The sequence below is a fragment of the Phlebotomus papatasi genome, chromosome 1, assembly GCF_024763615.1.
Source record: "Phlebotomus papatasi isolate M1 chromosome 1, Ppap_2.1, whole genome shotgun sequence".
Lineage (NCBI taxonomy): Eukaryota > Metazoa > Arthropoda > Insecta > Diptera > Psychodidae > Phlebotomus > Phlebotomus papatasi.
In genome coordinates this window covers 20,026,024-20,042,581 of record NC_077222.1, presented here as the reverse complement: position 1 = coordinate 20,042,581, position 16,558 = coordinate 20,026,024, and the positions used below count along the sequence as shown (strand labels likewise).

The following is a 16,558-nucleotide window of genomic DNA, read 5'->3' as shown; positions in this document are numbered from 1 at the left end:
CTCTATGTTCTTTATGGATTTCACCCATAGCACCTTTTCGAAAATTTGAGACATTGGACTAGCTATTAAAATATAATATTACAATGGACCAAATTCACTTATAAATAACACATTAAAGAAAATGAATTGTGCGAAGCTTAAATCGTCCGAAGATAGCGTGCTTACACTGACTGAGAGAAATCCGAAAAAGTTAATTTTGCCCTGCAGTATTGATCCGAAATCGGTGTAAATATTACCCTTTTTAGGTGTATTGGGGGTTCGTTAAAGTTACCCTTTTTCATTTTGATTTTACCCTCAAAAGGTGTAAAATTAACATTAAAAAATGTTGATATATTTTTACACCTAAAAAGTGTTAAAGTTATGAGGAAAAAATGTTAATCGCACCCTCTTTTTTCTCAGTGTACCACTAAACCAAGTATCTCAAAGAAAACTTCAAAGTTTATTCTAACTAATAAAAGCTCAAATTGCAAATTAAAGATTTCTCAGAAGTGAACGAAAAAACGGAGAAGTAACAAAAATCATACCATAAAAATGGTTTTCTATTAATTTTTGTATAAATATAAATACTGTTAATACGAGTAAGTGGGCGTGACTTAACAAAAGGCCACTCCCACTTAAGTAGTACTCATTTTAAACTCTTAAATTTTTTCCATTGACCCACTAGATATCGCTCCTTGGAAATTACAAGGAGCTAACTCAATCTGAGCCATTTTTCAGGAGACAGCATGAAAGATTCAACTTTGTATAAATAATTATCTCAATTAAGTATGTTAATAAAAACAATTTAGTTCTTTTCTATTTGTATGAGCATTATTATAAACATCGAAACATACATATTTTTACCTTTCAAAATATGCTTTTTTATGAGTTAGCTCTTTATCATTCTAAATGATGCGCAAATTTTCATGAAATTAGAATGACACGGGATCAACTTGCTTGAGTTAGTCCCTTGTTTACCAAAAATTTGAACGATAAATCTATTTAATGCCCCTTGACTTCAAACAAAACCGCGCAAGCAACCATAAAGAGTAAAATTTTGAAAAACTTTTCTAATATCGAAATTTAATGACTTATATCATCTGAAATTTTATTAAATTCTCTGTCTGAGTGCATTAAAACCTCAAAATCGCCAAAAAGTGAGTTGGCCCTTTGTAATTTCCAAGGAGCGATATGAAACCTATTAGCATAACTGTTAAACTTAAACTTTATTAAATAATTTTTTGATGATCAGTCAGGGGAGGTGGGGCTACTTTGAGTTGTGGGACTATAATTGATATACGATTTTTTCACCTATTTCTAAAAGAAACCTGGTTTTAACGTAATGTAATTTATGTCCACAAATCAATTGAGGAACTAAATAAAATGATTCTAAAGCCCATCTTCCTTAAAAATCGTAAAATAATGCAGCCCCACTGCTCAAAGTAGCTCCACATCCCCTATTTTTTTATGTTAATAGAAAAAGTTTTTGAGATGTATCAGTTCTTAACTGGTGCTGTGCATGATCCAATCACGATTAAATTATTACTAATCAGCTGGATTAAAAAAAAAATTATTAAAAAAACCTATAGATATTAAAAAGAAAAAAGTATAAAATATAAAATAAAAGAGGAAAAAATATAGATATTACCAGTACGATAATGCTAGACACAATTGACAATTTTTCAATTATAAAGCATACGATCCATTCGATAATTGTTAACCCAGTAGACGATCGAACCTAACAAATACTGGTCCTTCACCCTTACGATACACCCAAATCCTGATCCACAGTTAGATGTTGAGACTTATTATACGGTGCTCTTGATGCTTAAGGCAATCAATACTAGTACTACAATTCACTCCCCGATAGTAGAAAGATAGTTGGAGCAAAATTTCTTGGGATTAAGTACCAAGCGAATGGAGTCTATTCAATTACTTTCACAATAAATTAATTCTCCATGAAAATATGGGCTGCTGGTTCAATTGTATGCATGATACCGTTTCTCAAGACTCATAGTGAGTTTGAAAACGAGTTGAACTGCACATGGCAATTGGTTGAGATCAGTGACAAAGACAATCAGAACCAGTATTCCCATGGCTCAGTTGGTTGAACATTCGCCTACACAGAAAAAATATTTTGTAAAAATGTTCGTAAGTGTTTGTGAATTCCTATGGCGGAGTTACAAAATGCTCGTGAATCGTATAACCCATAAACAAGTTCGTAAAAGTTTGTACTCTTTCCACAAACATTGTTCGAAACATGATCATTTGACGAACATTTTTTGTACTTTTACAAACATTTGTTCGTAAACACTCAAAAAATGTTCGTAAAATTTTGTCATTTGTTCGTAAATGTTAGTAAAATGTTCGACCGGAAAACAAACATTTACGAACAAATGACAAAATTGTACGAATAATTGTGTGTTTATGAACATTTACGAACAAATGTTTGTAAAAGTACAAAAAATGCTCGTCAAGTAATCATGTTACAAACAATGTTTGTGAAAAGAGTACAAACTTTTACGAATATGTTTGTGGATTATACGTTTCACGAGCATTATGTAACTCTCCAATAGGAATTAAAAAACATTTACGAACATTTTTACAAAATATTTTTTTCTGTGGAGAGAGAGAAAGGCTCCCAGTTCAAGCCTGGATGGAGCCAGGATTTATTTTCCTGTCTCTATTTAGGTTAAATTTGTGGGTTGGGAATCACTATTTCTGATTGTCGCTCTCTGTGCACAAACATAATATTTCTTGGAATTACGTACAAAGCGAACAGAAGTCTGTTGAATCCAGGGGCCTATGAAGCCTAATAAAAAGTGAAGCCATTTTTCACTTTTCCTTGTAAAAATTTTGCACCTGTTGCACCGCGACTTAAACAAATTTGGTCGTAGTTCTTGTATAATTTTGGCGAAAAGTATGAAATATGTATTTTTAGATAGCTTTAATGCACAATTTCGAAATATATCAGACTGATTAGTCAATTCTCTTTAGGAAAAAACTTGCCAATAGTCTTCAGTGCCTCTATGCAAAAACGTATGGAAAAATGAAATGGCGAGAGGCCCCTGGTTGAATCACTTTAACGATGGGTGAAACCTTCAATTTTTTTTTATCTTCCATTTTCATCATATTATCTATTATCTATTATCTATCTTAAATAAATTCGATATTTCTAGTTAGTGTAAGCCCTTATGAGGCTCACCTAAGTAATATTATAACTTCTACTAAAGCGAAAATATGTAACTGAAAGTACCACTGGTCTTTTAACTTCCTTGGAGTGAACTGTCTAGGGTGACTGATGCTCACTCACTGAAGTACGGAGACGATTGACTCGAGCAAAAGTCCTAGAAACTTTCAGTATGCTGTAATGGATTTAAGTTTATTACTCATCAACTACATAATAACTTCACCAGAATATCGGTAACGCGATCACTCTTATAATATTTCATGATCTAATTCTGACGATCGCGCCATGTCCATTCTGGATTTATAATAAAAATAACATTATTGTATTTTTTGTTTCGGAACAACGCGTCTAGGAATGATGAGTTAGATGTGTCATTCATAAGGAATGAATTATTAGGATTGGTGAGTTTGAGTTTGACCGTTGACTGGTTTAACAACTGTCGAATGGGCCGTACGTTCTACACTAGTTTATTTTATTTAAAATCTTAAAGAAATTTAACAATTTTAGCTTGAAAAAACTTTATTTGATAATACAAATGAGTTTTTAGAGAGTAATTTCAAGATTTCGATCTGAAATATTTTTCAAAAATTGAAAATTTTAGTACATGTTACTTTCCAATTATTACATAAGTTACTCAATTTTTTTAGAAATTAAATATTCATGCTGTAATAGCTTCATTAGTCCTCACAAAAGACATTTTCCCTCTCTATGACATTTTCCTATCGATATTTTCACAGTGATTATTCCTGTTCACGATTGATATTACCCTTGTTCAATAATCACCTCTAATTTAGTAGGGGAAAAAACAGAAATTCATCGTGTCACTGTGGATTTTTATTCAACCTCATATTTAATTTAACACCTATTTGTGTTGATCAAATTTCTGTGGAAATTACGTTCTTCTCACTTTCCACGATAATCCATCATTGGCAGAAAGCGATGGCAGGGAAAAATCATGCATTATATATCTTAGCCACGAATTTTAATAATACGCTCTGGTGAGATTGTGGTTAAATATGCATTATTTGATATTGTTTATTTTATCCATATCTTTCTAACTTTTCCAAAGCCATTCGTGGAAATTCAATTGATTATGTGTTGTGTTCCCAATTAATAACAGCATTTGATTTTCTCGTTTTGTATTTGACCACAAGTGTGGTTAAATGATCTATGTGGTTTTCAAGACTGTTATGTTATTGAAATCAGTCCATAAATTTACATCATGTCTAGTATTTGTTTTGGGTTATGGGGGAAATGTACAGAACAATTTTCTCCAGCTGAGATTTAAACTGCCCCATTTGAAATTGGTGCCACATGGTGGTTTTCCATGCAAAAACATCGCTTGTGAAGTATTGCGGTAAAAGGGAAAAATTTTACTAACAAAAACAACACTTGAATATTTGATAAATAATAATTTTCACACAATGCAGATAGAGTGTCTTGAGTATTTTCCCTGGGCATATGTTTTCCCGATTATTTCCTTCCTTCAGAGTGTATTCAAATAAATTATTCCTATGAGTGTACATTTGGGGAAAGTTTTCCAAAAGAGAGAGCACTGGGCGTGAATGATAAGGTAGAATGAAGAACTTTTGCTCACAAAACCATTCCCTCTACCTTGGCAGTTTTTCTTTTTTTTCCCACGATCCGACGTGTTCTGAATAATCGTCATTGTAATTTTGCACATCGTTTGAAGATACGAGGCTTTCTCATGTCAGAATCCTCGATTGTCTTGAGCAAAATAAGTGATGACGGACGGGATAATTCAAATAGAGTAAATTAGTATTCTTCCATCTTACTGGCTTTTTTTCTCAGTCCGGTATAACTCGTAAGGCAATAAATTTCTTCTAGACTTAAACGTTTATCTTGTTAGACAGGTGAATAATTCAAAACTTCACAACTAATAACTTCGGTCACTGAGGCTAATTCGAAAATTGAATTTTCGAAATACTATTAAGATCAAGATTCCGATTTAAAATGTAGGTCGACCATTAACCTCTTAAGAACCTGTGGGTCATTCAGTGACACAAAATATTTTTTCAGACTATTTATTTAGAAGGCAAAATATCTTTCAATAGTCAGAAGAATTATTTTTTGGGTCAGCATCACCAGTGACTTACTGATCCGTAAAAGGTTAAAGCTTCATTATGAAAATATATACTTGACTTTTCTTTTCTCACCACATATTTCACATATTGTGCTTTTAGGCAAAGAAGTCTAAAGTCAGAGGCTTTTCCCATCAACTAATGATTGTATAAATGAATTTCTAAATAAGAATTTCACAATTATGTCATTCAAAGCATAAGATTGGGTTATTTTAATAAGGAAATACATATACGATAGCAGCTCCTATTTAGTCCATTCACTGAGAGAAATCCGAAAAAGTTAAAATAACATTCCGGAAAAGTTAATTTTATCCTGCAGTATTTATCCGAAATCAGTGTAAATATTACCCTTTTTAGGTGTATTGTGGGTTAAAGTTACCCTTTTTCATGTTAAATTTACACACAAAAAGGTGCAAAATTAACATTAAAAAATGTTGATATATTTTTACACCTAAAAGTGTTAGTTATGAGGAAAAAAAGTTAATCGCAGCCTCTTTTTTTCTCAGTGCTGAGAAAAAATGGGGGTGCGATTACCTTTTTTTCCTCATAACTTTAACCATTTTTAGATGTAAAAATATATCCATATTTTTTTATGTTAATTTTACACCTTTTTAAGGTTAAAATTAACATGAAAAAGGGTAACTTTAACCCCTAATACACCTGAAAAGCATAATATTTACACCAATTTCGGATCAATACTGCAGGGTAAAATAAACATTTTCGGAATGTTATTTTAACTTTTTCGGATTTCTCTCAGTGTCTGAGCGTCTCCATTTACATCAGTCATAATCTATCAATATTAGAAAAAAACAACGTAAGTAAAATCATTTTCTAAGATTTTGAAAAGTTTATCAGATAATGACAATATACCATTGCACAGAAATATCGACTATGCAATGAAGCTTCATTTGTTTTATGTTTGTATTCGTTTGGGAACACCACACAACAATGCGTCATTTTGCAATGGATGCGAATACAAAGCAAATGTAGATAGCACATTTGCAGATCCAACTAACTAAATGCAGATGAACAGAAAATGTTAGAACACTTTCATTTTGAAGCAACGAATTGTTTTGAGCAACATGTCTCCCAGATAATGTTTAAATAAATAAAAAACTCAATATTATTGGGTTTAAAAGTACAAATAATACCCAAGTAGCAAAAACTAATACTCATTACAATAATATTTTATAAGTCAGACCTATTGACATATGGCCGCTAAATACTATAAGATGATTTTGTCAATATTTCGAATATTGAAACAAATGTTTTACACTCGTGTAGAAATAACTGTTAAAATTTCTTCAATAGTACCACATACGGACATAAGTTTGCCTGGTATGTAGAGATCATTAGCCATATCTCGACTTGTCAGAATAAAAGTCAAATAAGTCGATTTTTTCCACAATTTTTTTTTCTTTTTTGTGTACTCATTGATACCCTCTACGTTCCCTGTGAATATTAAATAGGAAATTTAATTATTCCCAAATTTATAGAGGTTTCAAATCTTAAAAAATCCTATACCCAGCATGTAAAATCTCAGCTTGAAATCGCTCTCCCGTAAAGTTTCCCATTCGTGACTTATTCATTTTATATTCTGAGCCGTCGATCTGTAAGCCCTGGAATGCCTTTCGAATGAAATCGTTAAGAAGAAAGTGACGTTAGATTTTCTATTTAAGACCTTTAAGGATGAGACGTTTTTCACTAACGAAAATCAATAATAAAAGTGAAAGTGATAAACAAAGCAGGAAATAGACGGAAACACTGACCCTTTCTTGATTTCCACAATTTTATTCTCTACGACGTTTCGAGGATGGATGTCCTCGAAACGATGTGAACAGGTATCAGAATCAATTTTGTGTCAGTCAGCCGAATGGTGAACATTACGGATCAAGTTGTGAGCTAAGTCCAAGTGCAGTGCAACAATTCCCACCTGTAAGGTGATTTTCCCTGCCATATTCGATACCTGATGAAGAGAACATCCATCCTCGAAACGTCGTAAAGTGAAAATCAAGAAAGGTTCAGTGTTTCCGTCTGTTTCCTGCTACATTCCGTCGAACTGAAATTCTAGTGATAAACAAAATCAATAAGACGTCTAACCTATATATCCCTTAACATTTCTCACTTCTCAGCTTAAATATTTATTTACTACATAGGGGAACTGTACCAAATTTCAGCCAGTTTGCAATTTTGGCAACTTCTTTTGTTCTTTAAATGTCCATGATTTTTTTTTACATAAAGATTTTGAATTGCAAAAAAAAAACAAAATAACAATGTCGCTTCGACGAACGAGATGATGTGACTTTGGAAAAACTCCGGAAGGGCCAGAACTATGATAAATTAAAGTGCCCGAAATATTTCCCAAAGCTACTTCTATATTTTTTATTAATTTTAAAATATAATAAGAATATTTTTAGAGAAAAAAAAGATGCTAAACCATCTATAAGGTTCCAAGCAACACTCCTTTAAAAGAAGAAATAAAAAATGCAATTTGTAATTTAAAACTTTAGACTTTAGGCACTCGCATGCAACTGTACCGAAATTTGGTACAGTTACCCCAGCAAATAATTGGAAACTTGCAAAAACAAACATCTTGAATTCCTACAACCTTCTACTTTGTAATTATGTAAAAACTTTCGAAAAGGGTAATTTTAGATATTTAGAAAAAAAAACATTTTGTCTTTACGACACCGATGTTTCAATTGTCCTTAAAGGGTTAAGCTGGATTTTGGTGTGCCAAACATCTTTTTCACCAACACGTTATATTATGACAAGTAGAGAACACCACTACTGTTAATATCTTTAGCAAATTTGTATGCATATTAATTGGAAATGTGACAATATGTTCTAAAGTTGAAACAAAATTGTAAAAAGCCCCACCCATTTAATTTAGATAAAATTTTGGTTCACTTTTACATAATAATTTCTAGTATCTTTTGAATAATTCTTCAGAATACCCAGAATGAACATATTAAAATAAGAAAATCAAGAAAAAAACACAATGAAAAGGATTTTGTGGTCTTATATTTAGTATGCCATAAGTACATCCACACTAGACTGACATGAATTTTAATTACAGTTGATAGTAATTTTAACGTTCTATCGAGGTTTTCATAACCTAATATCATTTTATGCTACTTGGGAATTTTTTGTTTTGAAGATAAACCTTGTTCATTAAAATTCCTAATTTCTAAATAATAAGCAGGTGCAATAATTATTGAGATGCCGAAAGAATTTTATCCATTATTTTGTTATTACATCGAAATTTATCTAAAAATCTTGTCATTATATAAATCAGTATTATTCGTAGAGCCTGAGTTCGCGCTCTTGAAAAATTTTACTGCGCTTTTGGATTTATTTTTTGCTTTTTTCCAAAATAAGATTTCAAAATTTTTCAGAAAAATATAATTTTTAATACAATTTGTAGACCGATAGTAAAAAATTAATAAACTTTGAAAAGATAAGTTTACTCCTCGATTGAAAAGATATAAAATTTTTGCTCAAAATGCATAGTATTATTTGGAATAACTTAACTTTGAATTAAAAATTGGTAAGTTTTGCAAATGCTCGCTTCAATATATAAAAAAGTTAAATAAACATTTAGGGTAAGGCTTTCAGGCTTCGTACATACACTCACCTCAAATAAGGTAAAGTACCCTTACTCGACCGGGTTCCTCTATTCGACCGGTGGGTCAATTTTTGAATATTTAATGGTGAATTTCATCAATTTCTATGAATTTGTCACTGATTCGTATTATTTGAGGAATAATTGACCTATTAATGTTAGATCATACACAAAATATTATAGCAAATATAATTAAATTGAATAAATAAATCTACCGGTCGAATAGAGGAACCGGTCGAATAAAGGGTACTTTACCTTACTTGATATTTCTCCCATATTCCTTTAATGAATTTCACGATTTATTTTTCAGGTAATGTGTGACTTAATGAAAGGTATTAAAATATGTTGCCATAGGTCATATTCGTTAAATCAATGTCGGAAAAATTTTAAGTGTTTGAAGCATGAAAACTTTAATCCGTTTGCGCAATTTAAGAATGAAATATTCTATTTGTAATTAATAAATATAATAATAATGCTGGCACAGCATTCCATGAAGGAACAAGGCTTTCCCGCAAGGGGATTTCTAGACATGCATTATTATTTTTTCTTGTACGGGATGAGGTTGTCAATCCCATGCCCGTAGAATCAAGTGCAGTGAAAGCTCACTGGATGCAATCCGAACACCTTTAACGCCAGAAAAATTCCTGGTGATCTAAAGGGGAATGGGATTCGAACCCGGGACACTTACATCATAGAGCGAGTGCTCTACCACTTGACCCATTGAGTGTCCTCTATTTGTAATTGCTATTATGAAATATTGTTAAAATTTTAGACGGGGATATTATCAGCATAATTTATATATTATTTCCTTGGCATTAACACAATTATTATGACAAATCTTCAATTCTTATGCACAATTTCCGAACGCCTTATCTGCCATTTGGCACAAACAATTCAATAATTTTTGAGAAAGAAAAAAAGTAGTAACGTGTTTTTTTTAGGAAATAATGATTATTTTATTAATCAAAGCACAATAAGCAATTATCGTATTTGATATTTTGTTTAAAAGCATCTGCACAATGTGGCCATTTTCACACTTACCGCAATATGAAGCGCATTCTGATTAGTGGAAAAGTTTTGTTACAAAGCCGTAATATAAACTCTAATTTGAAACTTTTATTCTGAAAATTTCATATGATTTTTGGTCTTTTTAAAACCAGGTTAATAATACCAAACTAATGCCTTGAAATGAAACATCAATTTATGCATTAAACTTAAAGCTATCTGTTCGAACTGGGCTAACTGGATTTAAAGATTAAAGTTAGTTTTTAGATTAAACGATAGGTAAAACTTTTAGGAATGTTTTGCAAAAAGGGACAATAGTATTAAAGTTTCGCAAATCCCACGTATTTATATATAAACTTTTAGCATCCCTTTTTTCTAGTCTCAGCGATAAGACACATTTTAATGGTATAAATCAAGTCTTGTGAAGGCACTTTTCTTTCTCTCTTCCTCTGTTGGAATGCTTTTTTTTTTAATTTCATCTCGTGAAAAACCACTATGGTGTTTATGGTCTAGCATCGAGCTAATTGAAATTAAATCACGTAGGAGAAATATTTCTCCCATGAGAAAACATCTCTGGTACAATTATAAAAATTTTCTAAAAGAAACGACTTGAAAAAAAGTGGTAAGAATGCCAGTATTTTTTTCATACAAAATTATTCACTTTGAAGCATTCTTTACACGGAATATTCTCACTAGTATAGGAACTCTGATGATTTCGGGCCAAGAGATAAAATTAGCATTTTAATGGTGACAATATAACACTAATACATTCAAAAATACCATTAGATAAATTAATTATATAATGACAAATTGCTAATTTGGCTGTTGTATAGATGAGTAAATGCTAAATACTAACAATGTACATTTTTCATCTATTAACATAGAATAAATCACACTTGAATACGTACATATTTGAACTCGGGGGGGATTGTGCAGTGGTTTAATTGAGTGGTTGATTGAATGTTTTGCAAACAATAACTAGTCAACAATCACTCCCAAATGTCTAACTTTTGCACTGAAGCTGAATTTTTGATTGAAATTCAATTGATTTTAGCGGATTTCTGCTACACTTTCCACACTCTGTTTGCACTTGAGGATATTTCTTTTTTCTTGCACAATTACCCTCGGAGATTTTCAATAAAAATAGTATATTGTTGAAAATTACACAAAAGAGCACTCTTTCACATCTTCACGAGTCCCACTTTGGCGGTTTCTTGTTTAAACACTTTGAATATTGGATGATTGCAATTGAATTATATCAATGTATGGGATATTTGTGAATTTTCCCGCGCGAATTTCACATGAGGGAACCAAGACATCTTTTACTTGATCAACTGACAAAATTCTTCAACAGAGAATCTGGCTGAATTGTACAATGTCAGAAAGCACAGAGATAGTAAAAATTGTTCACACAATAAATAAGATACAGCAATGCGCACGACAAAATGCCCAGAAGCACGACGTTATCAGCGTGAACACCGAGATTCAACTGAATTTACAGCGCCAAAAATTGTTGCTATCAACATAGAGGAAAGACGGGGAAAGTGTCGTTGAATTTTCCCAACAAACTCCAACGAAAAGCCAAAGCACGAGTGGTCAACGATAAGCTCCGAAGCTTCAACACTGCGGGTGCACTTTCGAATCGTAACACCGTGTACGGGGGAGCTTTTTCCGTTAGCCAGCCGGGTGCGCAAAAGGTGAATGAAAAGCTACCCCCACAGTCTTTTGGGGGACTGGGATATGAAGGTGGACTTGAAGTGCAGGGACCAAATATCCACCCACGAGGTCTTCGAAACTTCGACTTGCGTGCTGCTCAACGTGTCTCAACTTCCCATGAATTATTCCCCCATTCATCCTTGTGTCGCAAACCGTGGGGGGACAATCTGCTGCCTGACGACATTTTCACTGAAGCAAAATAATCCCAAACACCCTATTGATGATGCGGGGTGAAAAACACACCGATAAATTACATCCCCAAACCCCTCAATCCATCCCCAACAATCTGCCGACACTCACTAGATACCCCAACTCCAAAGTTTTCACAGGAGATTTTAATCTATGAAAAATTCATCGTTCGATAGTTAAATGGGGCCTTTACCTCTATAGTGGCGGTGTGAAAATCAATCGTATCAAAGTATTCAATTACAGTATGAAATTTTAATTCGCCTGTAGCATCTAAAATCTGCGCCCACACGGCCCAATTCTATAAAAGCACCTTCATAATGGTAATACCCAAAATATCATATTTATAAGCGTTTTAGGGGTTTTTGTGCAGTATGTTCAAGGATGAATATTTCAGTGAAATATGCATGACTTGAAAGAGATCAATATAATGGAAAACTAAGCCGAATATATACAGGAGCTTTATCAGCTGTAATTCTTTCATAATCACACCTACTGTGAATGTTGCACATCAAATGTGGATTTTTTTCTATTTATTTTTTTCATTTATACACAAGTGTCATCCTTTCCAAAATGCGAAAGAAACGAAATATAAAATATAAAAATAAAAAGACTTAAGAACTTAAAGGATTGAAAATTAAAAAAAAAATCCTAAGCTTCTCAAACCCCATTTTGAAATAAAATGTCGAATGGAAACTACAGGGAAGTCACAAGAAAAAACAGAACACTAACGAAAAGCATTTTGCAAAGTCAGTCACTGTTCACCCTCTCTTCAGAAGGGATAAAGCTTCCATATTAAAAAAAAAGAATAAAATAAAAAATCTATATCGCAAAATTTTTTAGCACTTGTTGCGAAAAAATGTCAAGTACACGGATCACTTCACTATGGATAGTAGGTAGAAAATGGCATTGTACAAATGAGGAGTAAAAAAGCCAAAATTGAGCAGCAATAAAAAAAATTGAAACAGTGATATTATCGTCCAAATTTTGGCAAAGGGAAAATAAAGGGCTACTCATTCTATTTGCAACAATTTTAAATGTTAAATATATAAATCATACCCATTTTTGTAAAGATCTAAGTTTTTTACTGACCATAATTAGGGTGAAAGGAACGTCTATTGACACTTTAAGAATTCGTGTCAGCACCTATTGACACCCTACTCTGTACCATTTGGAATATGAAATTTGAACATCTTTGTTTATAGTAAAAGGTATATTACAGAAAAAATGTTATATTACTTATATTTTACTAGATACATTAAATAATTTTCAACATTTTGACAAAAGTGTCAATAGGGGTTCCCTGTCGAACAGACGTTCCTCCGACCCTAGATATTTTACTGTTCATTTTTAATTTTTTTACTTCCCCGTTTTGAATTTTTTACTGCTCGTTTGTTTTTTGCCGTAGAAAATATTATGTTCGAAGGTAGTGCAAAAGAAGCAAATAAAAATGCACTATGGAATAATGCGATATGATGCTCAAGAATTAAGTGGAAGATGGTCTGATTGACGTTCTAATTAAATACAATCTTTTTGAGATTACGCAGCAAGCTCACAGACTATTGTATAATTAACAATATTCATTCTACATGGAACAATGAGCTGCCGATTTAAGTCTACGCATGATACCGTTCTAAAGACTGAAGATTGAGTTGATGTGAAAGGTTCCCGGTTCAAGCATAGGTATGGAGGCAAGAATTTTTCCTATCTCTACTCTGGAATAAATTGAGGATTGGGTGTTACATGCTCTGACTGACGTTCTAATTAAATTGCAAGATTATCATTCTCAAGAATATTGAAAATAAGTGATGGAGCGTCTTTTAGATATATGAGTGAAATGTTAGGTAAGCTAGTCGGTCAAAATCCAGAGGTTCAAAATGCCGATAGAATCCAAATTCCGAAAGCTAAAATTCCGAAAGCCAAAATCCCGAATTGGATAAAGTGTTATAGCTACTCTACTCCCACAATTGCATCCGTGCTTGATGAAGTTTCCTGAGCTTTGAGTAATTACTTCACACATTATCCTCCGTGTGATTTCGACTTTTTCTGGATTTTGATCATTCGGAATTTTGGCTGTTGTGCAAAACGTATTAAAGACAGGAGGAAATAGATGATTTAGTTCTTGAAATATGGCTAAAAACGGTATTTCTGAGGGACAAGGAAGCTTTACATGTTTTACTGACTGTTTTAGGGGACATTTCATCAATAAATCCCCAAAGACTCTCCATTCTTTCTTCTCAATATACTTGAAAACGGAAATACTGCAGTTAATTCTTGAGCAACAAATACATTATTCTCGAGTTCAGTTTTATTCTATTCGTTTGCACTACACAGTAAAAAAAATTTGGCAGCTTTACCATGATTTTCATTGTAAATTTTACATTAAACGTTTAATTGTGCGTACTGGTACACATTCATGTAATTTCTACACATTTTGTCTGAAAACTGTGTAATGTTACACGAAATCTGTAACAAAATGTACACAGCTGTGCAATTATTCGCTAATTTCGCCGTACAGTGAAAAAATCCGTAATGTAAAACAAGAAAGTGAAATTTGATACAGTGAGACGTAAAAAACCACTTGTGTTACAGTATTCTCTTTATTTTCGCTTTAGCAACAGAACAATACTTAAAAAGTACGATATTTCATCATTTAATTGATTACACAGTTTACGATTATATGAAATTTAAATTATACATTTTCAGATTACTCGTTTTACTCAAATACATAATTTGAGTAACTTTACAAGAATAATCGTGGTAAAAAAGCAAACCAACGATTATGATTGTAAATGTTTTTTACTGTGTACTATGAGATACGAAAATGTCTATCTACTGTCCATAGTAGAGTAATCCGTGCCATGTCTCTTTTTTTTGTTTCCTCCTTCCTTAGATGAAAAAATCTTTAAAAAAATCTATATCTTCACAAAATGTGTCTAATGATTATTTCAGGTAAATGAAACTGCCAATTTTTTTTTTTATAATTTCACTGCTTCTGAGGTTCTAAACTGAGAATTGCTCATAATTGTTTGTTGATTAATTTTTTAAAGATCCAATAATACAGCAAATAAACCCAATACATTTTTTTAATATTCTTCAATATAGTAATTCTATAAAGGATCTCAGATCGAATATTTTTATTTCTAATTGTAATTTCTAAACATAAGGTGAAGTATCCTCACTCGACCGGGATCCTCGACTTGACCGGTTGGTCAATTCTTTAATGTTTGATGGTCAATTTCATCAATTTCTATGAATTTGTCACTGGTTCGTATTATTTATGGAATAATTGACCTATTAATGTTAAATTATACGCAAAATATTATAGCAAATATAAATAAATTGAATAAATAAATCTACCGGTCGAGACAAAGAACCCGTCGAGCGAGGGCACTTTACCTTACCTAATTTTAAAAAAATAAACAGACTTTTGAAGTATACTTAATAGGGTTCTTTAAATACGTTTTTTTAATTGTTCAAGAGTCAAAAGATATCGCTGATTTAAAAAAAAATTAAGAAATGACAATGGCTGATACAAATGGCGATATTTTGACGATTTTCTTTTTAAGTTTATGAATATTCTAAATAGATTTACGGTTTAAGCCGAGACACGGTTTAAAGTCAAACTGATGGAAAGTCTTGTAGGTTTGTACCGGGAAGGTTTCTCTCGGCTTAATCGAGTTCTTTACCTCCAATTTGTAAAGCTCGAGTATCCAATGACTTGGACGAGGTACCCGGTGACGAAATTGCTCCTGAAACACATGGTTTGATAGAATCAGTCCATAGAGGATCTTGGTGAGTGAGTGAGATAATCATGATTATTGCTATCTATATATAGAATTTATTTTCTACACTTTTTAAGAAGGCTCACTCTGGGGAGCTTTTTTACATAATGTTAGTATATATTAAGGCAGTAGTGTTATGGTCCAAAATCAGCTGTTCAAGCAAAAGACCTGTAGATCAAGATTGGTAAAAAAAACGTTGCGTTTATCGTACATATTTCTGTATATAAGGGAAGAGCACTCCGGATCGGAATGTTAAGAGACATGCTCGATATTTAGTTGCAAATATAAGCCTCAAAATACTATTTGGTATTTTTGTGTATGCTAATCGGTATATTAGTGATCGATTTAACTATCTGTGCATGTGAGTTTTAATTTTTTACAATGAATTAATATAAAATAGATATAATTGCATCTTTGTACTCTGTACCTCGGATCGTCACGAATTTAATCAAGTGTCTCACGGAAAATTGATTTTATAAATTAAATCTGAGCTAATGCACTGCATTTTTGTGTGAGTTAAATAGTAAAAAGTTGCTAATGATATTTAAAAATTCATTTGAATTGGTCTAACAATAATAGTAATAACCTGACGATCCGAGGAACACTGCCCGATCGCTGGTGCTCTTCCCTTATCCGTTTCTGGATGATTAGAAGTTACAATGATACAAATCTCAGTTCCATTTGCATGCAATAACATTATCTGTTCCATATTTTCTTCTTACTTTCTTTCCTTCATTTCTTTTTCTTTTTTGAGTAAATAAACAAAGAGAAGATTAAAAAAAAAGACAAAATTTCGTGAAATAAATAAATTTTAAAATTATTTTATCTCATTTTAAACATCTAAATTAATTTCTAGATATACTCAACAAAAAATAAATATAATTTAAGTTTAAAATTAAATTTTTACTATTAATTTATCATATTTTTACATTTTTTTAAAAATATTTTTTATATTTTTAAAATTTTCTGC

At 32.1% G+C, this 16,558-nt stretch overlaps 1 protein-coding gene across 1 annotated transcript in view; it reads right to left on the bottom strand.

Moving 5' to 3' along the window:
• The window catches only part of LOC129799648 (octopamine receptor Oamb), a 187,434-nt gene extending 176,048 nt beyond the window's left edge, over positions 1–11,386 (bottom strand). The window contains exon 1 of the mRNA XM_055843724.1: positions 10,810–11,386. The gene's annotated coding sequence lies outside the window, so the exon portion shown is untranslated. The remainder of the gene's footprint in view (positions 1–10,809) is intronic.
• Between the last annotated feature and the right edge of the window lie 5,172 nt (positions 11,387–16,558).